This window comes from Diabrotica virgifera, chromosome 2 (assembly GCF_917563875.1).
Source record: "Diabrotica virgifera virgifera chromosome 2, PGI_DIABVI_V3a".
Lineage (NCBI taxonomy): Eukaryota > Metazoa > Arthropoda > Insecta > Coleoptera > Chrysomelidae > Diabrotica > Diabrotica virgifera.
The window spans coordinates 145,614,923-145,640,122 of NC_065444.1; the positions used below are offsets into that span (position 1 = coordinate 145,614,923).

The 25,200-nt window shown below is 35.3% G+C and overlaps 1 protein-coding gene across 5 annotated transcripts in view; it reads right to left on the bottom strand.

The window, feature by feature from the left end:
• Positions 1–25,200, bottom strand: part of LOC126879652 (thioredoxin domain-containing protein 11) — a 216,469-nt gene that overhangs the window by 42,691 nt on the left and 148,578 nt on the right. The window lies entirely within an intron of this gene.

The window sequence follows — 25,200 nt, forward strand, 5'->3', positions numbered from 1 at the left end:
TTAAACGTGGTCGTTCAAGCCTTGAAGACGATCCACGTCAAAGACCTCCAAAACCAGCAAGACCACCAGCAATCGTAAAAAAACACAGGATATGGTATTGGAAAGTTGACGAGTAACTGAAAATGATTTAGTGAAATCCCTAGGCATCTCATTGAGCAGCGTAAGCAATATCTTGGCCGAAGTATTGGGTTTCAAAAAGCTGAGGTCACAATGGGTGCTGCATTTGCTGCCAACGGACCACAAACACATTCGAATGCGACTTTCTCAGCAATATTTAGGGCGTTTTCGAAAGGATAAAGTAGATTTTGTGAGTCGATTCATCATAATGGATGAGACTGGGTCTATCACCATGATCCTGAATCAAAACAAAAGGTTAGAAACTGGTAGAATCTGTTTTTCGGCTCTAAAACGAGTTTGTGTCCAGAAATCGACCAAGATGATTTTAGCATCAGTTTTTGGGATGTGAGAGGAATTTTTTTTGTGGTACACTTGCAAACTGATAAAGCAATAAATTCTGGACATTATTGTAACCATTTAGACCAGCTGAAGGAAAAAAATCGTGAAAAAAGAACCGGTTTGCAAAAGAAAAAAATCCTTTTTCATCAGGACAACGCACCGTGTTATATGAGTATTTTACAAATGGCTAAAATCCACGAATTAAAATTCGAATTGTGAGAGCATCCACAGTATTAATCAGATTTGGTTCCTAGAGACTTCCATTTGTTTCAATACCTAAAAAAATTTATGCGTGGAAAGCGTTTTTAATCAAATGAATAATGTATAACAGCTGTGGAAGCGTATTTTGCAGCCCTTCCTGATTGTCCCTTCAGGGATGGAATTAATAAATTGAAATCTCTTTGGAACAAGTGTATTAATGTCCAGGGAGAGCATACGGAATAATAAAGTGCATTTCAAGTCATAAAATTGTGTTTTTCTTATCGAACTGCAAAACTTATTGAACAACCTAGTATAATAATAACCTATAAATTGTTTCCTGCAGCCGATTTTGATGATATACATAGTTATAAATAACTGAAGATCAAAAAACGGTAAATTTTCGCTTTTTTCATCTATTACCAAAAAGTTAAGCATTTTAAACAAATTTGAGAGTCAGACACTTAAAAATCGTATAAAAAACTTGAATATGGCGTTCGCTGAATATGTCCATCCTTATTGGTTGCTTAGAAAATTGCAAAATAAATCATAAATTTTAAAAGTTAGTAAGTAGTTTTAAGTTTAAAAGGTAGTAAACTTTGCATCTGGGGCTTTTCGTTGTTTTCCTCGTAATACGGGAGATGTCGCTGAATTGCGTCTCAGAGGTGGGTTCATTGCATTGCGATGGTTTGCCTTAAATTGGCAGAATTGTTTGTATTTTCTTCAGAGTTGAGACTTCTGAGCTTCACCGATGAGGCATAAGGATGCTGAAATAGCTATATGGAGATGGTGGTCGAACTCTGAATCAAATATAAACAAAACCTGCCTTGATCTTTTTTATCATAAATTTTGAGTTTTTATAAATATTCATAACATATGTAAAAATTAACTTAGAACCTTCTTATTACACGGAATGCTGAGACTTCTGGTGCTTAAATCATACGCTAAATTTCAAAGCAATTGGTCAAATAGTTTAAAAGATATTTAATTTGTTTATCACAAATTCATTTTTTTTTGCAACACTATAGTCAGAAAATTATGAGGTTACAGTAATACTTCGGACAGTTTATGAAAGAAGAAAATTCATACTATTGACTTAATTAAAAAAAAAAAAATGACAGAAAGTAATTTTAAACAGTGTGTTCCGTCTCCTTAAGGTTTAGTTAATTTTTGTTTCGATTTTATTTTACATGTAGATGCATATCAGAACATTCCTAAGCTTGGGTAAATTATTTTCCAGAAATATCTTAATAGATTAAAATACATTCATTCTTACTCATAGTTCTGGGTAATATTTGTCAATTGTATTCCTGATTCTCTTTATAAAGTTAGGTATTTGGAAAGTTTGTGCGAGGCAAGCTATGTTGCTGCTTCTTAGAAGGACAGTGATGACGATTTGTTAATTACGTTTTTTTTCCAAAGTGAAATTTTGTAGAAGAGATAAAGACATTTTTGCTTTCCCCACCACACGGGATTTCTGGTCGAGCGCTTTTTGTAATTTTAGTAAGTATTAGCGAACAAAACTTTGATCTTAGTCCAGAGAAATAAGGTTTTTCTCGTGACACATCCCCCTCCAGGCCGAAACCAAATTTTTTGAGTAGTATGGACATTTATATTATTAACCTATATGTTTCCTGCAGCCGATTTTGATGATATACATAGTTATAAACAAAAGAAGATCGAAAAACGGTAAATTATCGCTTTTTTCGTCTATTACCAAAAAGTTAAGCACTTTAAACAAATTTGAGAGTAAGAAACTCATAAATCGTATAAAAAACTTCAATATGGCATTCGCTGAATATGTCCAACCTTATTGGTTGCTTAGAAAATTGCAAAATAAATCATAAATATTGAGTTTTTATAAATATTCGTAACTTAGGTAAAAATTAACTTAGAATCTTCTTATTACGCGGAATGCCGAGACTTCTTGTACTTAAATTATATTTTAAATTTCAAAGCAATTGGTCAAATAGTTTAAAAGTTATTTAATTTATTTTTCCCAAATTCATTTTTTTTGCAACACTATAAGTCAGAAAATTATGAGGTTACAATAATACTTCGGACAGTTTATGAAAGAAGAACATTTATACTATTACCTTAATTAAAAATAAATGACAAAAAATAATTTTAAACAGTGTAAAATTATTTTGCAAAAACATGTCCATTTTTTGCTTACTTATAAACAATTAGAATCACTTTTTAACCGTTACCCGTAGAACAATTATTTTTTCAAATTTAGAAAGACTGAATTTTTATACACATTTAGAAAGAAAAACAACTGTTCTAGGACATTTAGGGACAAAGTTAGCTCCCCCATTTTTTTAATTCACATGTTTTTGCAAAATTATTTTGCAATATCTACAATTATTTTTTGTCATTTTTTTTAAATTAAATTAATACTGTAAATTTTCTTCTTTCATAAACTATCCAAAATATTACTGTAACTTCATCATTTTGTGACTTACAGTGTTGCAAAAAAAATTAATTTTGGATAAACAAATTAAATAACTTTTAAACTATTTGACCAATTGCTTTGGAATTTAGGGTGTAATTTAAGCACCATAAGTCTCAGCATTCCATGTAATAAGAAGGTTCTAAGTTAATTTTTACATAAGTTATGAATATTTATAAAAACTCAAAATTTATGATTTATTTGGCAATTTTCTAAGTAACCAATAAGGATAGACATATTCAGCGAACGCCATATTGAAGTTTTTTATACGGTTTATGAGTTTATTACTCTCAAATTTGTTTAAAATACCCAATTTTTTAGTAAGAGACGAAAAAAGCGAAAATTTACCGTTTTTTGATCTTCATTTGTTTATAACTATGTATATCATCAAAATCGGCTGCAGGAAACATATAGGTTATTATTATAGATGACCATATTACTCGAAAAATTTGGTTTCAGCCTGGAGGGGGATGTGTCACCAACACGATATTTTTTTTCCTTATTTCTCTGAACTATCTGTAAACACCTCTAGCAATCAATAAAGAGTTCTATCGAAAAGTGTCGCCGAATATTATTTTAATTGCTAAAGTAATATTTAATAGCATCGTATATTCACGGTAAACTAATCGTGAAACAAACATGGTCCTTCTAGCTTGATGTATTTGAAGAACTGAGCGTAGTTATTGTTAAAAAATATAACTTTTTGCTGTATTGCTTTAATCAAAATAAAGTGAAGATTCGAATAGTAGTAGTGGTGCTATAAAACTGTAGTGAAGTGTCTCAAGAATACATTATCGCCTTATCGTCGGAATTCTCAAGGATCCATCACACATCGTCGTCATATTCCTGTACCATCAGCCTGTAAGCCAGGCAAAATGCCAAGTGTTGCAAAAAATCCTACACGATAACGACATTGACCTGGTTGCCATACAAGAGACCCATACTGAAGACAAAGTCCAGCTTGATTTAAGGGGAAAGATACCTGGCTACGATTTACTGGGAGCCACCTATGATAAACATTACGGCGTCGCAACCTACATTCGCTGCAATATAGAAAATGGTTTCCTACTTTCTGCTTCCAATGAAAATAATATACATGAAGTAGTCACCAAGATTGGAGATATTACCGTAGTTAACATATACAAACCTCCAGCCACTACATGGAACCCATAAGTGCTAAAGACTCATCCACATCCTACTATATACATCGGCGACCTCAACAGCCACCACGAAATGTGGAAGTACACCACGAATGATGAAAATGGGGAGGCACTAGTAGAATGGTCCGAAGAGCAAAACACATATCTAGTTTTTGATGCCAAAGACAGAGGAACATTTAAATCAGCTGCATGGAGAAAAGAATATAACCCAGACCTATGTTTTGTCTCAAAAGATACCAATGACAGACCACTAACAACTGCGAGAAGTGTCCTTGCAGACTTCCCACATACTCAACATCGTCCGGTGCTTATCACCATCGGAATATCAATTCCAATAATTAGATCATATCCTCGACCCAGGTGGAATCTTAGAAAAGCAAACTGGAAGAAGTTCTCTGAACAACTAGACCGGACCTTGAGCTGGGTCCCTCCAACCAGCAAACATTATGAGAGGTTTGTGGGCGCAGTAATAAGCACTGCCAAGAAAACCATCCCTAGGGGGTATCGCAAAGAATATGTGCCTGGATGGACTGAAACATGTGAAGACTTATACACGAAGTTTCTCGAAAGTGGTGACCGAGAAATAGCCGATGAGCTTTTACACAACATCGATACAGCTAGACGCCAAAAATGGATAAAGACTGTCGAAAACCTTGACTTCAAAAAATCAAGCCGGCAGGCACGGTCCTTGTTGCGGAAAATTGGAGGAGCTAACCAGCTAGAATCCAGAGAGTCTAAAATGTCTCCTAACAAGGTTGCCTCCCATATAGTATCTCTATCCAGAGCTCCACGAGATCGAACACATACTACCAACGTGAAAAGAGACTTAAGGGCATTAAAACAAATGAACAGAACGAACTCCGAATATTCAGCAAGAATACTTATTTCTGAAATCACACATGCGCTGAAAGAAATGAAATCAGGTAAAGCACCTGGCTTTGATGGTATCCATCCAGAGTTCTTGATACACAGTGGTGCATACACGAAACAGTGGCTTGCAATGTTCTTTAATGATATACTTCAGTCAGGTAACATTCCTTTCTCACTTAAGCGAACAAAGATAATTGCAATTCCGAAACCGGGCAAATCAAACGATAAGCCAGAAAACTACCGCCCCATAGCTCTACTCAGCATGGTATATAAACTATTAGAAAAGCTTCTCCTCAACAGAATTAGTCACAGGATACTAGAAAATGTCCCCATTGAACAAGCTGGCTTCCGCCCTCATCGAAGCTGTACGGACCAAGTGCTGTCATTAACAACTTTTATAGAAGCTAGTTTTCAAAAGAAACAAAAGACAGCAACAGTATTTATAGATCTAACAGCAGCATATGATACTGTTTGGAGACAGGGATTAATATATAAACTGGCCCGCATTATCCCCTGCAGAAAGATAATTAACCTCATTGACAACATGCTGACCAACAGAGCCTTCCAGGTTATAATGAGAAAGGAGACGAGTAGACAGATGAAACTTAACAATGGTCTTCCACAGGGTTCTGTCCTTGCCCCTTTACTTTTCAGCCTCTATATTGCTGACATGCCTGAAACCGAATCTCGGAAGTTTGGATATGCTGACGACTGGACCCTTGCAACAAGCCACCAATCTTTAGAAACTACAGAAATCACTCTCACGAATGACTTATCCATCCTCAGCGAATACCTTAAGAAATGGAGACTACAGCCAAGTACTACAAAAACTGAAGTATCAGCTTTTCATCTAAACAACAAGTTGGCAAACAGAGAATTGCGAGTGTATTTTAATAACAAGCTGTTAAAACACAATAAATACCCGAAATACCTTGGGGTTACTCTAGACAGAACGCTCACATTCAGAGAACACCTGACGAAAACAGCAGCAAAATTGAAAACACGCAACAATATAATACAGAAACTCTGCGGCACTACATGGGGGTCCACAGCATCAACATTAAGATCCTCTGCTCTTGGCCTGATATATCCGGTGGCAGAATACTGTGCTCCAGTGTGGCTAAATAGCAGGCATACCCACCTGGTCGACACCCAACTAAACCGTACTATGCGTATGATAACAGGCACAATTAAGCCCACCCCTACAATGTGGCTACCTACCCTTAGTAATATAGCACCACCCAACCTACGCCGCGAACATGCATTGGTTAAAGAATATAACAAAATAATGGACAGTCACCAGCTTCTAGTCTACAACGACATCCCCGATATTCTTGGAAACCGTCTCCGATCCAGGTTACCCCCTCTACAATCTGCTCAAGCGCTGCAGCAATCCAACTTTGACTTAAATACCCGATGGAGAGAAGATTGGGAAAGTAGGACAGATCCGCATTACCATAGTCTACCGGACATCATAGGGAAACCTGGCGAATTTGAACGTCCCCGTAAGATTTGGGCAGCCCTTAATCGAATTCGAACAAACTGTGGAAGATGCGCCGACTCCCTCCACAGATGGGGTAAACTCCCCTCGCCTTCTTGTGACTGCGGCGCTGCAAGACAGACGATCAGTCACATTGTTCAGGACTGCCCACACAGAGCATACACAGGCGACCCTATAGACTTTGTAATGGCAACCGAAGGGTCAATCGAATATATAAAAAAATTGGACATCTGTTTGTGATGCATTGTATAATGCATAAATCTAAATATATTCTGTGATATACTTAAGCCATACGCTAAATAAATAAAACCATCAGCAACAACGGTCATCATAGCATCAAATCAAATGTGAGCTGTCATCAGTAGAAGTCTCGAAAGTCACTAATTCAAAGTAAGTCATTTGAACCACTCAATTAATCCATTACTTTTACTCTATTCCTTTTACTATTCATAAAAGTTAATATCCTCTCTATTTCGAGTTTGTTCAAAGTTAATTAAGTATGAATTTAATAAACTGATCATATAATTTAAATGATTTATTACCGCTTTGTCGTGAGAAATTTTGGATTTTCGGTTATTTGGTTAATTTTTATTTATATATTATAAAAATTTAAAATGACTGAAGAAGTAATTAAAGCCCTTAATATCAAACGCGGTAATGCCAAGCGATCTTTAACGATATATGAATTTTTTTTAAATAAATACAATCCTGAAAAAGATTTTCTAAGCTTAGAAAAACGGTATCAGGACATAGAAAAAGTTCGTGAAAATTTTGAAATTGTTCAAACTGAATTAGAAATATTACAGAAAGAATCGGATGAACTTACTAATTATCGTTTAGAATTTGAGGAACAATATTATAAAACATACGCAATCGCTACCAATTTTTTGTCGGATCGGATTACGGAAAAATTAAAATCGTCAACTTTAGATGATACACCGCCAGAACCAATATTTTCTATCGTTCCTTCATCGTCGTCGTCGGCGCAACAAATTTTCCGGCAGCATCTCTTCCAAGCATTCCTTTACCGATTTTCAGTGGCACTATAGACACGTGGATTGGCTTTTTTGATTTATTTAATTCATTAGTTCATGAAGATAATAACATTCCTCCCATGAGAAAACTCTTTTATTTGAAAAGTTGTTTAACAGGAGAAGCTGCGGACATAATATCTTCCATCGAATCGTTTGCTCAAAATTATGATGTCGCGTGGAATTTGTTAATAAGAGCGCTATGACGATCGAAAATTCATCCGTGATAGTTATATCAAACCGCTAATTGACACGCCGTGCATGTCAAAATAATTTTCGACTCGTGCATTTTTGGATCATATTCAAAAATATTTAAGAGCGTTAAAAAATCTTGGTGAACCCATCGACTCGTGGGATTCTTTTCTCGTCATATTATTAAAATACAAATTCACTAATAGTGTCCGCGAACGATGGGAGGATAATAGTAACGAATCGCGTAATCCAACAATGAAACAAATGATGTCGTTTTTAAATAGAAAAGCTCAACTCGAAAACACGCGATCTCAGCAATCTTCTATCAAAAATCCTCCACCAAATAAACCAAAATCGTCGAATATGGCTCAGCATTCGCGAAATCAACAAACTTATACTGCAACTACTTCACAAAATAGTTGTATTTTTTGTGACGGTGAGCATTATATAAATTCCTGCCGTGAATTCACATCATTATCGCCTGTTGAACGTTATGAAGTTGCAAAAAAGGGTGGATGGTGTATTAATTGCTTACGCAAAAATCATCGCGTCTTGCAGTGCACCGCTTCCAATTGTCGCGTTTGTCATCAAAAACACAACAGCTTGTTGCATTTCGATAAACCAAAAAGAGCTTCGAATAACAATAAAAATACAAATACGGATACACCTAGTGCTAGCGTAAATTTGCACGCAAATGTAGCCACGGAAGTACTATTAGCTACCGCAGTGGTAGATATCGTGAACAGTCGCGGAAAAGCCAAAACTTGTCGAGAGTTTTTGGACGCCGGTTCTCAAGCACATTTTATCACCGAAGCCTTGGCTCAATTTTTAAATTTGGATCAAAAACCCGTTAATATCACAGTTTCCGGGGTAGATGATTTATCGACCAAAATAAAAAATTCTGCGCATGCTACAATCAAATCGCGTTTTAGCAAATTTCAAAAAACTGTTGCATTTTTGATTTTGCCACAGATCAGCAAAAGCTGATCCTGAATTCTGCAAACCCGCAGAAGTAGATGCTGGGAGTCAAATTGTTTTACAAACTTCTCAGTGTAGGTCAGATATCGTTGAAAAATCAGCCTAATGCTGTTCTCCAAAAAACCCAACTAGGTTGGATTGTCGCAGGTGAAATAAATCATTCATTTCAATTGCAAAATATTTCGTGTCATCTTTCATTAAATAGTCCAATGTCGGACCTCAATCTAAATCGCTTCTGGGAAATGGAAGAAATTCCAAGCATCAAAGTTTTGTGGCCGGAAGAAAAAGCATGCGAAGAGCATTTCGATTGTCACACTACTCGGGATGTTACTGGTAGATATATCGTAAGGTTGCCATTTAATCACAAGAAATCTAAATTAGGTGATTCATACAATAGCGCGTTAAAACGTTTTTATTCTCTAGAAAATCGTTTTCGTAAAGATCCTGCTCTCCAGCTGGACTATTCTGCCTTTTTGACCGAATATGAGAAATTAACTCACATGTCGTATAAAAATGATGAAAATGATTAACAAATTGGATTTTATCTCCCTCATCACGCAGTATTAACAAGATAGTCTCACCACTAAAACTCGCGTAGTTTTTGACGGATCTGCAAAAACGTCAACGGGAATATCACTCAATGATGCCTTAATGGTCGGTCCCAAGCTGCAGGATGACTTATTTGTCATTCTTCGTTTTCGTCAACATATATTCGTATTGGCAGCCGACGCAGAGAAAATGTATCGCCAAATTCTCGTACACCCCGATGACGCTATTTATCAAAAAATTTTGTTTCGTAAAAATCCACAAGAGCCAATAGAAACGTACATTCTTAATACCGTCACGTACGGTACCGCGCCGGCATCCTATTTATCAACTCGAACTTTTAAGCAATTAGCTCAAGATAAGGTTCTGCTCATCCTCTCGCAGCTATCGCATTAAACAGAGACTTTTACGTCGATGATCTTCTCACTGGTGCAAAGACTCGCGCAGAAGCGTCCGCTCTTAGAGAAGATCTTATCTCATTGTTAAAAAAAGGTGGTTTTCTTCTTCGAAAATGGGCATCAAATGATAGCTCCTTAATAGTTGACCAAAATAAACATGCTGAGAGTACTCACATGTCTCTAGATCCTGATGCCACCGTCAAGGCATTAGAAATTCAATGGAATTCTCGCGAAGATATTCTATTTTATAGCTCGGGCATTTCAAGTATCGAAACTGTAACGAAACGCTCTATTTTGTCGCAAATCGCAAAATTGTTTGATCTGCTGGGATTGTTGGGCCCAATTATCGTATACGCAAAAATAATTATGCAAATATGCTGGAAATCGGGAGTAACCTGGGATGAGTCACTTCTGCTCGAAATTTACGATTTGTGGTTGTCATTTCAAGCTCAATTAAAACTTATCGAAAATTTAAGTTTTTCTCGGTGTATTACAATACCAAATCCCGTTGATATCCAAATTCATGGATTTTGTGATGCTAGCGAAAAGGCTTACGGCGCTTGTCTTTATTGTCGTTCTGTTGATGCTGAGGGAAATATTTTTGTGCGATTAATTTGTGCAAAATCTCGCGTAGCACCCCTCAGTTCAATATCATTACCGCGATTAGAGTTATGCGGCGCTCTACTTCTAGCTCGGCTCTATGCGACGCATCAGCATTCTCTTTTGCTGGAGATCAACGGTACTTATTTTTGGTCGGACTCAACAATCACTCTTCACTGGATAAATACCCAGTCGTATCTTCTTCGCACATTTGTCGCCAACCGGGTTGCGGAAATACAAAGCCTGACTAGTCGGTGTCATTGGCAGCACGTTTCCTCGTTGGACAACCCAGCCCATTGTTTATCGCGCGGTCAGCTTCCCTCAGAATTTTTAGAAAATAATATTTGGCAAATCGGTCCCTCTTGTTTATCGCGAACCCAGTCTTCGTGGCCGAAAGGAATATTGGATTCGATCGAAATTCCCGAATTAAAATTGGTAAGGCCTCAATCAATAAATTGTATACAAGTTTTGTTGAATAATAATAATATTTTAGAAAAATACAGCTCAATGCATAAACTAATTCGCGTGATTGCCTATGTTCGTCGATTTATTCTTAACGCAAGGTTGAAGGGAAAAGATAAGCGCAATTTAAGCGAGCTAAATGCTCAAGAGTTGGTTGATTCGCAATCTTTAATAATTAAGATGACGCAATTCGCGGAATTTTCAAAAGAAATTAATTCTTTGAAAAACAAGGATTTCGTTATTGGTACCGGTAAATTGGTGCCTTTGAATCCATTCCTAGATAATAACGGAATCTTAAGAGTTGGTGGTAGACTTTATCGATCCTCGTTATCTGAGTCTCAAAAACATCCAATTTTGCTGCCAGCTCATCACTACATTACTCGATTAATTATACGTGAAGAGCACGTAAAATTAAAACATGCTGGTCCCCAAGCCACCTTGTACTCCGTGCGCCAAATTTATTGGCCGTTAGACGGACGTAATGTAACTCGAAAAATTTTACATCGATGCATCCCTTGTTTTCGCGTAAAACCACGTCCGGCTAATCATAAAATGGGTATCCTTCCCGAATACCGGGTAACTCCTTCTCGACATTTTCTTAAAACTGGAGTTGACTATTGCGGTCCTTTGTTTATTAAGGAGAAAAGGTTCCGCAATCGTAGACGATTAAAGGTATACGTCGCCGTGTATGTATGCATGTCTACACGGGCCGTTCATTTAGAACTAGTAAGCGACTTGACTACCGAAGCCTTTTTAGCCAGCTTTCGTCGTTTTTGTTCTAGACGAGGAAAATGTGCAGAAATATATTCCGATAACGCTACCAATTTCGTGGGGGCAAGTCGCGAGCTGCACGAATTATATAACTCGTCAGATTATCAAAATGCCATTAAAAGATATTCGGAGGTTGAAAGGTTCGCTTGGCATTTTATACCGCCCAAATCTCCCCACTTTGGAGGAATTTGGGAAGCCGCGGTTAAGTCCTTCAAGAATGATTTAATTCGCACTGTAGGGGATACTTTGTTAACATACGAATAATTAGAACCTTATCTTATTGAAATAGAGGCGATATTAAATTCTCGTCCTATTTCTCCTTTGTCGTCTAACCCAAATGACCTTCCTCCCCTTACCCCTGGACATTTTTTAATTGGTGGTCCGATGACAAGTTATCCTGAGACTGAATTTTTGGATATGTCATCAAATAAACTATCAGTCTGGCAGCATGCCCAGCAATTGAAGCAGCACTTCTGGAAGCGATGGTATAAAGAATATCTTCATCAATTGATCAGCAGCAATAAAGTTAATGCTTCTGATAATGGAATAATGGTGGATGCTTTGGTGTTAATTCTTGAAGACAATTTGCCCCCGTTGCAATGGGCCGTTGGACGCATCACGTCGGTGCACCCTGGAGAGGACGGCATTGTCAGAGTGGTAACTCTGAAAACCAAAACTGGAGAGTACAAACGCTGCGTGAAGAAGTTGTGTCCACTTCCGATCAGCTAGATTATCGACGTCAACCGACAACCTCATTTGAACTTTATTAGTTCAAGGCGGCCGGCATTTTCCGTCTCCTTATGGTTTAGTTAATTTTTGTTTCGATTTTATTTTACATGTAGATGCATATCAGAACATTCCTAAAGCTTGGGTAAATTATTTTCCAGAAATATCTTAATAGATTAAAATACATTCATTCTTACCTATAGTTCTGGGTAATATTTGTCAATTGTATTCCTGATTCTATTTATAAAGTTAGGTATTTGGAAAGTTTGTGCGAGGCAAGCTATGTTGCTGCTTCTTAGAAGGACAGTGATGACGATTTGTTAATTACGTTTTTTTTCCAAAGTGAAATTTTGTAGAAGAGATAAAGACATTTTTGCTTTCCCCACCACACGGGATTTCTGGTCGAGCGCTTTTTGTAATTTTAGTAAGTAGTAGCGAACAAAACTTTGATCTGTAAACACCTCTAGCAATCAATAAAGAGTTCTATCGAAAAGTGTCGCCGAATATTATTTTAATTGCTAAAGTAATATTTAATAGCATCGTATATTCACGGTAAACTAATCGTGAAACAAACACAGTGTAAAATTATTTTGCACAAACATGTCGATTTTTTGCTTACTTATAAACGATTAGAATAACTTTTTAACCGTTACCCGTAGAAAAATTATTTTTTCATATTTAGAAAGACTGAATTTTTATACACATTTAGAAAGAAAAACAATTGTCCTATTCTGCGTTCCGCAGTCACTTTGCAGTGTGGGCAGCATATCCCAATATAAAACTTATGAGAACCTTGCAGCTCAGTGTTTTAAGCAGACGAACTTAAAGCCAAAACATCTTGATTTGAAAATCTGTGGGTTTTATTATTTTTAAATAATTCATAGATAGGTACATACTATGAAAGATATTTATACGATATTAAAGATATATCATTTGAATATTAATTCTGTGGCTTGGTTCTAAAAGGGCAAATGTCAAATTTTTGTTTTTTTGTACAGCTTTCTTTTGAATTTAATATTGACCAAACAAAATGCAAAAAATTGAAATTGCCCATTTTAACATCAAGAAACATAATGTGGCTTAATGCTAAAAGGGCCAGAGTCAATCTTTTGCATTTTGTTTGGTCAATATTAAATTCAAAAGAAAGCTGTAAAAAAAAAACAAAAATTTGACATTGGCCCTTTTAGAACCAAGCCACAGAATATCTCTTGGCAACACTGTTCTTCATAAGAGACTGTACTGAAAGGTGACCGTGGAACGCAATATAGGACAATTAGGGACGAAGTTAGCCCCCCGTTTTTTAAATTCACATGTTCTTGCAAAATAATTTTGCAATATTTAGAATTATTTTCTTGTAATTTTTTTGAATTAAATTAAACAAATTAAATAACTTTTAAAATATTTGACCAACTGCTTTGAAATTTAGGGTATAATTTAAGCACCAGAAGTCTCAGCATTCCGTGTAATAAGAAGGTTCTAAGTTAATTTTTACATAAGTTATGAATATTTAGAAAAACTCAAAATTTATTATTTATTTTGTAATTTTCTAAGCAACCAATAAGGATAGACATATTCACCGAACGCCATATTGAAGTTTTTTATACGATTTTTAAGTTTCTTACTCTCAAATTTGTTTAAAATGCTTAACTTTTTGGTAATAGACGAAAAAAGCGAAAATTTAACGTTTTTTGATCTTCATTTGTTTATAATTATGTATATCATCAAAATCGGCTGCAGGAAACATATAGGTTATTATTATAGATGTATACTGCTAAAAAAATTTGGTTTCGGTCTGGAGGGGGTTGTGTCACCAACAGGATATTTTTTTCCTAATTTCTCTGAACTAAACATAGAATTTTTCTAATGAGGAACTGATGAGACAGGCGTTTGTTAACTAAGTACTTTGATAGACTATGATCAAACACCTGTTTGAAATTATGATTAGCTTTTTTATTTCGCCTGATGTGTTATCATTGAGGTTAACCGATGGTCAACACATCAACACGTCCAGCTCTTGTGTTTGTGTTATTCGCCATGAATTTGGCTTTATTTTCATTTATATGTAATCCCATTTGTTTTGCTGCTGCTACTAGCTCGGTTAGGATTTCCGTGGTTCTCGCCCTGGTTCTTGTTATAATGTTTCGTCAGCATCTGCTAGAATTTTAACTGATCCATTAAATACAGTTCCCCTGCTATCTAAATTAGCGGCTCGTAAGACTTTTCTGTTTTATGTTTTATCGATTTTGAAAAAGCGTTTGACAGAGTAGGCCACGATAGGCTAAGAGACATTCTTGAAAGAAAAGACATAGATAATAAAGATCTGCGAATAATTCTAAACTTATATTGGAATCAGAAAGCTAACATCAACATAGAAAATGAGATATCAAAAGCAATAGAAATACGTAGAGGAGTACAATAGGGATGCATTTTGTCACCACTGCTATTTAATGTATATAGTGAAAACATCTGCCAGGAAGCCCTTTTGCAAGCAAACGAAGGAATCATAATCAATGGAGAGGTTGTAAATAATATTCGATACGCGGACGACACTTTATTAGGTGCAAGAACCGTAGCAGAATTACAACTATTACTTACAAATATGTCGATCGGATAGCTCAGTGCGACTAGCGGCTGACCCGCACTTCACTTCGCCGTGAGGTACGAGTGTTCAAGCCCAGCCCAGGCCATCGAAAAACAAAAAGGCTAACGCGTCAGTATAAAATTCTAAATATGAATCTGGCGCTTAGACCTGAATATGCGGGCATCTGATCGACCTATGAGGGAGCAGTACGGCAAGGGATAAGGGCTTGCGGCTCGGTGATACTCCCCCATAGATCCCTACCGAAGGGCGTTGACGCCTAAGAACGGTGTATATACTTACAAATATAAATATTGCTTGCAACAATTGTGGCATAAACATCAACATAAAAAAAACCAAGTATATTATGGTCTTCAATAAAATCATGACACAACCAGCACATATTAGTATAAACGGCATTCAAATTTAAAAAGTATCGAGTTACAAAAACTTGGGAACTTTAATAAACGAAACTGGAGACCAAAACAATGAAATAAAAAGACGTATCGAAATTGCCAGGGCCACCTTCATAAAGTTGAGAAAATTCTTCTGCAACAGAGATATAAACATCCCTCTACGATTAAGAATGCTAAGAGGCTATGTGTTGGGATACACGGCATCTCTTAGTAATCTTCTTATTAAAACAAATCCTTTTAATAATTAAAAATGTCTTTAGCAAAACAACTATTGTGCGTCCCACCTTGACTTTACAGTACAGGTTCTTATGACCAACAGTGATGCCAAATTTTATCAGAAACAAGTTTTAAGCAAACATACTTTTTTCTATAGGATAAATATTAATAACTTAGGGCCGGTTTTTCAGTGCTGGGTTAACCCAGATTTTTCGGTCACCGAAATTTTTATGGTTAATCAGTTTTTCAGTACTAGGTTATCGCTTAAACCCGTTTAAGTTGACCAAGATTTTAACCGATACTCGCTATCATAGGTAGTTTAACTCCGAATTTTCCGACAGACGTTTATATTTGTTGACAGAAGAGGTTAGTTCAATTATGACATTTTGTGTTTATCGCGGGAAATATTGTATTATGTATTATTATATTCTATAATTACTTTCATCGCGACAATAATCCATTTTACCTCGTTATTTATTGGAATTAATAATTATTGACATTTTGTGGCTGTCAGGGGTTCCAAAACATTTTTTTTTTCGAAAAATACCTTTATGTGAACAAATTAAAAATAATTTTGTATAAAACATTTATATAATAATGTATTTAAGCGCATAAATATGTCAAACCTTAATAAATACGTAGGTACCTACAGAAATAATTAAAATACATTTAAACTATATTATATATTAGCTTCTTTCTATAATTCCGTCTTCCTCACCTTCACTGCCACTGTCGTAGGGTGTAAACACATTAAAATGACATTAATTTCGTCTTGGAAATCAGTCATTAAGAATAACAATAAACTGCAATTAGGATCCAAATTTTGCAAATAAGCAATGAGTTACTCAATCAATACAATGTTATCACTAATAGTTTTAAGCTTATTTAATATTCTTTGTTATAATTTAATTTGGGTGAACTGAGCATCAACAATTATACTTTATTTATTCTCAACTGTAGGACCTGGTAGGACAATATAAAACTTTACTTAAACTTGACTGGCAATATATTTTATATTTTTCTTGACATTACTTCAGAACTGTCTATACTGTCAATACATAAATTAACAACCATAGAACAACATCCACTTTTAATGTTGAATATTCTAACGTTCTTAACCAAAAAAAGTTATTAGGCATATTGATTATAAAATTACTAATTACTTTTCGAAAATGACTATCACTCACAAAAAATCAATGAAAAATATTGTTTTACTTGACTGTAACGGGTTAGTTTTACTTTAACATTTTTTTGGGACCTACATTTTTAGGACCTTGGTAATGTCCGACTGAAAATTCTTTTGAAGAAAATCGGCATCGCCGCGCTAAAAACTCCCGTAAGGATTGTATTGCCGTATGTTCGTGTACTGTAAAGTCAAGGTGGGACAGACAATACGTTTGTTGATAGTAAATACGATCGACCTATATTAGCACATATCGGTGTAACAGTTTAGGTTTGACCAAGGTCGGTTTGAAATAACAATAGTATTCATTATTTTTATAACTTAGTCGACTCAGCGCTTTTAACCAAAACAATCTTACTTTCATTATATACCAAAACAATAAACAGGAGAAGACTAATTATTTTTTTTCTAATTCCATTGCGAAGAGTAAGTCATTAAGATTTGAGATCCCAAAGGGAAAACATCACAGCTACTGAGAACTAACGTACCACCAGCTTTTTACCGTTAGCACTATAACTTACAAAATAAATGCATCTACGGTGATACGAGTTATTTCATCAACCCTTATGGTAGGGGGTAACCAACCCTTAATTATCTGAGGTAGCTCAGAAGCTAGGAGCTACCATATGGCGATCCAGAACCAGGGAAGAACACAGGACTGGTAAACGGGACGAGTATGGAGAAACACGTCAATGTTCTGGCACCTCGACCACCCTAGAAAACAGTGTGGTATGCAGAAAAGGATGGAGACGTCAGGCCCGAGACGGAGCTGAGAATGGTATGGAAAATGGAACTTGGTATGGAGATGGAACATCGTGGGACAATGGACAATGCTATGGAACGTGCAGCGAGGACTTTTGGGTGATACGAACACAGACCGTGTAAAAGTGGTAAGTCCATATTAGCTATTCTTATGGTATTTCCACGATATTACTCCTGATTCGTATAACCATATAATAACGTAATATAATCGTAATTTAAGATACATAATCTAATTTTAACTATTTAGAATGGGAAATAAGCCACAATATTATTAAAAAATGATTTTTATTAACGTTTCGACGCCCAAATCGGGTGCCGTTGTCAAAATACAAAATACTATTAACATAAACAAAAATGTTGTTGCTTAGTAAAAAAATTCTTCTAATAATTTATTTGATTTGACTCATTTATATCGGCAATTCAGATACATATGATACATTTTAAAGTAGAAGACTTTAAAATGATATTGCCAATATTTATGAGTTGCGTTCCTCGGACGACTTTACTGAAAGATAGTTCATTCGATTACATGAAATCAACCCCAACTCAAGAATATCCGTCACAAAAAAAATCATAGCATGTGATCTGTCTTTAAAAAAATTAAAAATTAATTGAGAGTAAATTAAATGTAAGACCAAATACTTACGATGTCGGGATAGTATCACGAGGTTTTTCCTGGTTTTCCCTCGTGATTTTTCTTTTTTCCCATGTGGTTGTCTTTTTAAAGACAGATCACATGCTATGATTTTTTTTGTGACGGATATTCTTGAGTTGGGGTTGATTTCATGTAATCGAATGAACTATCTTTCAGTAAAGTCGTCCCAGGAACGCAACTCATAAATATTGGCAATATCATTTTAAAGTCTTCTACTTTAAAATGTATCATATGTATCTGAATTGCCGATATAAATGAGTCAAATCAAATAAATTATTAGAAGAATTTTTTTACTAAGCAACAACATTTTTGTTTATGTTAATAGTATTTTGTATTTTGACAACGGCACCCGATTTGGGCGTCGAAACGTTAATAAAAATCATTTTTTAATAATATTGTGGCTTATTTCCCATTCTAAATAGTTAAAATTGTAAAAATGCCACAAGAAAATAGCTTCAGAACAACATTACATAATCTAAGTTTTACCTATTTTTATCTACCTAGTTTATTTTAATTACCTTATTGGTATTATAAGGAATTTTTTTTTACAAATATTATGGTTATTTATAGGACGTAATGATACATTTTTATTTGATATTGATTTTTATTTGATTTTTATATATTTACTAGCATATATTTTTATCTTTACTGACTTTTTATCCATTTATTATTTTACCTACTGATTTTTATTACATTTTTATTGGTCTACTGATTTTTATGGTGATTTATATTGATTGATATAATGATTTTTTATTACAATTTACTATATTTTTACTATTTTTGACATAACATTTTATATACATATATATTTACTATACCTCGTAAGACTAAATTTATGCGTTCGTTACGGGTACAGGAATAAGGAAAATTATGAATAAATGAGTAGCAACAAAGTCACTTGGGAAGACTTCGTCAAAATAGTTGAGGAGATTACGCAAGAAGTAACAAGACAAAGTAGAAGGGTCTTGAAGAAGAAAGTACCTAAATCTAAGGATATACAAGAAGAAGTAACGACACAGCTAATTAAATTGTATAACAAATTCACACATTTAACGAAGAAAAATTGGGAAGCGCTATCGGACAAACAAAGAGAAGCGTGCAACAAATATTTCGGAACAATAAGAGACAAGGTTATACGCTCATTTCAAGCTGTAAACTTAAGAACAGTAGTTCCAAGTTCAATACACCAACCAATCGACAAGGAAATAGAGGAAGAACAAAGCGACGAAGAAGTAGAAGAGGAAAAAAGTGACGAGGAGATAGAGGAAAAAATTGACGAGTAAATAAAAGAGGGAAAAAGCGACATAAAACAAGATATAAAAATATTAAACATGGCTCTGACAATCAACGAATTTTTGAATATTGCAAGCAAGGTATTGCCCAACGAGTTTGATGGAAGCGCAGGGAAACTACAACCATTTTTGGGCGCATTAGAGTTACTTGGAAAAATAGCAGAAGGACATGAAGAAACAGCGATAACATTAATAAAAACAAGATTGACTAATAAGGCTAGAAACCTGATAACCACAGAGGATACGATCCCACTTATAGCAGCGGCACTGAAGAAGGAATTAAGAGGCGACAATCCGAAAACGATAATAGACAAGTTAGCAAAGAAAAGGCAAGGAAACAAAGATGCAGCAGTGTACGCATCCGAAGTACAGGAATTAGCGGAACAGTTGAAGGTAGCATACATAGCGGAAGGAATGCCATTGGAGCTAGCGAAAAAATACACAACGAAAACAGTCGTAGCAACAATGAAACGAAATGTTAATACGGATAGAGCTAAGTTAATACTGGAGGCAGGTAATTTCACAACACCGCAGGAAGTAGTATCTAAATTTTTATCGATTGATACGACAGAGGAGAACACACAGGGAAGAGTGTTCAATTATAGGACGAATTATGAAAATAGGAGAGGACAACAGCAATACCGAAGAGGATACCATAACAAATACGACAGAGGAAGAAGAAATAACTTCGAGCAACGGAACGAAGGAGAAGAAACAGGAAACCAACGGAATTATTCCAACAGAGGATATAGACAATTCAACAACCAAACATACAGAGGGAACCAGAGAGGAGGACGTAACAGAAACGTAAGGCTACTTGAGTTAGAAGACAGCCAAGAGGAACCAGAAAACCAGCAGTTGGGGTTTTGAATGAACGAAACAAGGAAAATACACAGTCAGAAGTGGAATATAATATTTACAACTTCGATTTAAACCTAACGAATTTTGTACGAATGAAAACAGGAATCCTAGAAAACACAAATACCTTTATCATAGACACAGGAGCTGATATTTCAATACTGAAATGTTCACAAGATTTTATGAAGGAACATGTGAAACCAAACACAAAAGCGAAAATAAAAAGAGTAACTAAAGGAGAATTACAAACAATGGAAGAAGTTGAAACAACGCTAGAAGTAAAAGGATCTCGATTTGAGCATATCTTTCAGTTAGTGGAACCTAGCTTTCCTATTCCAACCGACGGAATCATTGGGAGAGACTTTATTTCAAACTTTCAATGCATACTAGACTACGCTAACCTTAAAATGCACATTAAAGAGGACAACGATTGTTACATCAGTACAAACATTTTGGATAATATAGATAATGACACGATAGTAATACCGCCTAGATGTGAAATTTACAGAGTCGTAAAAATTTTTCAAACGCTGAAGAATGACAGGATAGTGGAACAACAGGAAATACAACCAGGAATATTCATAGCGAGAGCAATTATTTCAAGTAATAATCCGTACATCAAAATTTTGAACACAACCTACGAAACAGTAAAAGTAGAGACAAACGCAATCAAAACATTAGACATTAAATTATTCAACATATATAGACTGATCAACGACAGCAAGGATAGGAAAAAGGAATTACGGGAATCATTGAAGTTAGACATTCCAGAATACATACGCGATAAGTTAGTATCTTTATGTGAAGATTATTCAGATATATTCGCCCTAAGGCATGACATGCTAACATGTAACAACTTCTACGAGCAGAAACTGAGAGTTAAAGACCAAACTCCGGTATACATTAAAAACTATAGGACACCTCATGCACAAACAGAGGAATTAAACGGACAAGTACAAAAACTGAGAGACCAAGGAATAATAGAACCGTATACATCAGAATACAACAGCCCAGTAGTGCTGGTACCGAAAAAGGCGATAGATGGAAATAAAGCATGGAGATTATGCATAGATTTTAGACAACTGAACAAGAAAATAGTCACAGACAAATTTCCTTTACCAAGGATAGACTCGATACTAGATCAACTAGGAAGAGCAAAATGGTTTTCAGTTATAGACTTAATGTCAGGTTTTCACCAGATACCATTAGAAAAATCATCGAGAAAATACACATCGTTTAGCACAGAAAATGGAGCATTTCAATTTACCAGATTACCTTTTGGATTAAATGTAAGCCCAAATAGCTTTTCAAGGATGATGTCAATAGCATTTTCGGGATTAACACCGGACAAAGCATTTCTTTACATGGACGATATAGTAGTAATAGGAATATCCGAAAAACATCACCTAGACAACCTGAAAAAGACATTCGAGACATGTCGAAAATTCAATTTGAAACTTAACCCAGGAAAATGTAAATTTTTTAGAAGAGAAGTAACATATTTAAGACATGATCTTTCTCAGGAAGGAGTATCACCAGACAAAGCGAAATATGCAACGATTGAACAATACCCGACACCTAAGACAGCGGAAGAAACAAAAAGATTCGTAGCATTTTGTAACTATTATAGACGTTTTATTCAAAATTTTGCTGAAATATGCAGACCACTCAACAGATTATCAAGAAAAGGAGTAGAATTTTTTTGGTCAGAAGAATGTGAAAAAGCATTCAATAAGCTTAAATCATCTCTGATGAAGCCACCGATCCTAAAATATCCAGATTTCAATAAACAATTCATCCTAACAACAGACGCATCCAACGAGAGTTGTTCAGCAATTTTAAGTCAAGATTATAACGGAATAGACCTACCAATAGCATACGCATCAAGAAGTTTCAATAAAGGAGAATGTAATAAACCTATAATCGTTAAGGAATTACTAGCGATTCATTGGGGAATTAATCATTTCAAATGTTATTTATATGGAGCACCAACATTTTTAGTCCAAACGGATCATAAACCACTAACACATTTATTCGCAATGAAAGAACCAACTTCGAAACTTACAAGGATCAGATTAGATTTAGAGGAATACGATTTCGAAATAGAGTATATAACAAGGAAAAATAACTATGCAGATAGTCTTTCAAGAATAACATTACATCAACTAAGAACTTATACATAGACAATACCCATATATTAGCTATAACACGAGCTCAAGCAAGAGAAAAGAAGAAGGAGGCAAGGCAAACGAAGGCAGAAAGTGAACTCGCACTACAGCCAGAAGCCCCCGAACAGACAGTAAGAAAGGTACTAAATAATTTAGAGGCGCATAGACTACCAATTTTGTCTTTTGGAGCAGAACTAATCTCACCAAGACTGAGCATTAGGGTCAAAAACAAAATAAAGTGCAGCAAGAGCATAGCCAAAGGATTCAATAATTTTGATTTAAACCAAATGTTGGCACAGCTTGATAAGCTGGCGGTAGAGAATGCAGTACGTAAAGTAAAAATATACGTAAACGATATTATTTTTAAAGTGTGCACAATTGAGGAATTTATTAAACAAGGAAACGAAATATTGAAGAATGTAGAAATATACATAGAAGATGACAAAGAAAAACACAGGTTAATAGAAGAATATCATATTCATCCGATGTTTGGAGGACACGTAGGAAATAACAGACTCATAAAGAAGCTAAAAGCAAGATTTAGATGGAAAAATTTGGAAAAAGACGTAAGAAAATACGTTAAACAATGTCATAAATGTCAAATTAACAAACCAAAAAGAACACATGTCGAGGAATTCGTGATATCGGACACTTCTTCCAAACCATGGGACATAGTATACATAGATACGATAGGTCCATTCACTAAAAGTAACGAAGGTAATAGATACTGTATAACAATGTTATGTGAGCTTACGAAATACGCGGTCAGTATACCCGTGTGCAATAACGAAGCAGAGACAATAGCCCGAGGAATTTTTGATCATTTCATACCAACATACGGACTCATGAAGCAAATAAGAACAGACCAAGGCACAGAATATAAAAATGAAGTAATGCAGGAAATAACAAAGCTACTAAAAATAGAGCACAACTTCTCAACGGCATACCATCCACAGTCCATTGGAAGTTGCGAAAAACTACACAGAACATTAAACGAGTACGTAAGAGCATTCATAGACGAAGACAGAGAAAATTGGGATGTGTGTTGCAGGATGTTCGCATACTGCTACAATACAACCCCTAACGCGTATCATGGTTACACACCGTTTGAACTGTTATATGGCAGGAAGGTTAACCTACCAGAAGACCTTACACAGGAGATTCAACCAATGTTACAATATAGATGCTTACTACAATGAGTTACGCTACAAACTACAAAGCGCACACGAGAGAGCTAGAACCTTCTTACTAAAACACAAAAAAAGAGCGACAAGAAAATAACAAGCGCAAAGCAACACCACAACACTTTAAAATAGGAGACCTAGTCCTGGTAAAAAGGGAAGATAATGGTAAGTTTGATAGTCTTTATGTAGGCCCCTTCACAATAACAGAGGTAAATAATGTTAATTGTAAGATCAGATTGGAAAACAATAAAATCAGGGAAATACATAAGAATAGATTATATGCTTACAATCCGAGAACACAGTGAGTGACAAGTGAAACGGGAACAATGTTGATAACGAACATTTTCACTTTTATTTTTTTTTGTATTTGATTATTATTTATAGGAAATAAAAAATGTATATATTGTATTTATTAAAACGCAGTAAGCAGGTGGTGGTAGTATTAGAAAATTTTCTTCCTTTTCCGTAGTCAGAAAATTTTCGGAAGGAAAGGAAGATGTGTTGGGATACACGGCATCTCTTAGTAATCTTCTTATTAAAACAAATCCTTTTAATAATTAAAAATGTCTTTAGCAAAACAACTACGTTTGTTGATAGTAAATACGATCGACCTACATTAGCACATATCGGTGTAACAGTTGAGGTTTGACCAAGGTCGGTTTGAAATAACAATAGTATTCATTATTTTTATAACCTAGTCGACTCAGCGCTTTTAACCAAAACAATAATACTTTCATTATATACCAAAACAATAAACAGGAGAAGACTAATTATTTTTTTTCTAATTCCATTGCGAAAAGTAAGTCATTAATATTTGAGATCCCAAAGGGAAAACATCACAGCTACTGAGAACTAACGTACCACCAGCTTTTTACCGTTAGCACTCTAACTTACAAAATAAATGCATCTACGGTGATACGAGTTATTTCATCAACCCTTATGGTAGGGGGTAACCAACCCTTAATTATCTGAGGTAGCTCAGAAGCTAAGAGCTACCATAGCTACGTATTTAACACGCTATTATACGGTGTAGAGGCCTGGACTCTCAAACAGAACAACATAAAAAATATTGAAAGTTTCGAGATGTGGTGCTGAATATAATATATATAGTGCTGAATACCGTCGAATGCTGAAGATAAGTTGGGTTGAAAGAATCACAAACCTTGAAGTAATACGAAGGATAGGAAGCGACCTAGAAATTTTGTTAACCATAAAACGAAAAAAACTCGAGTATATGGGTCACCTGATGAGAGGTCATAAATACGCATTACTTCATAATATAATGCAAGAAAAAAAAGAAGGAAAACGGAATCTAGGCCGTAGAAGAATGTCATGGTTGCGGAATTTGAGAGAGTGGTTTGGCTGCACCACTAATGAACTTTTTAGGTCAGCTGTAAACAAGGTCAGGGTAGCCTTGATGATTTCCAATCTCCGATAGGAGTGACACAAGAAGAAGAAGATTTTTCTAAGACTATGAACATGATCACATGCCAGCGCGTTTCCATACCTTAAACTTCTATGTATTTTAAATAAAGTTGAATTTCGAG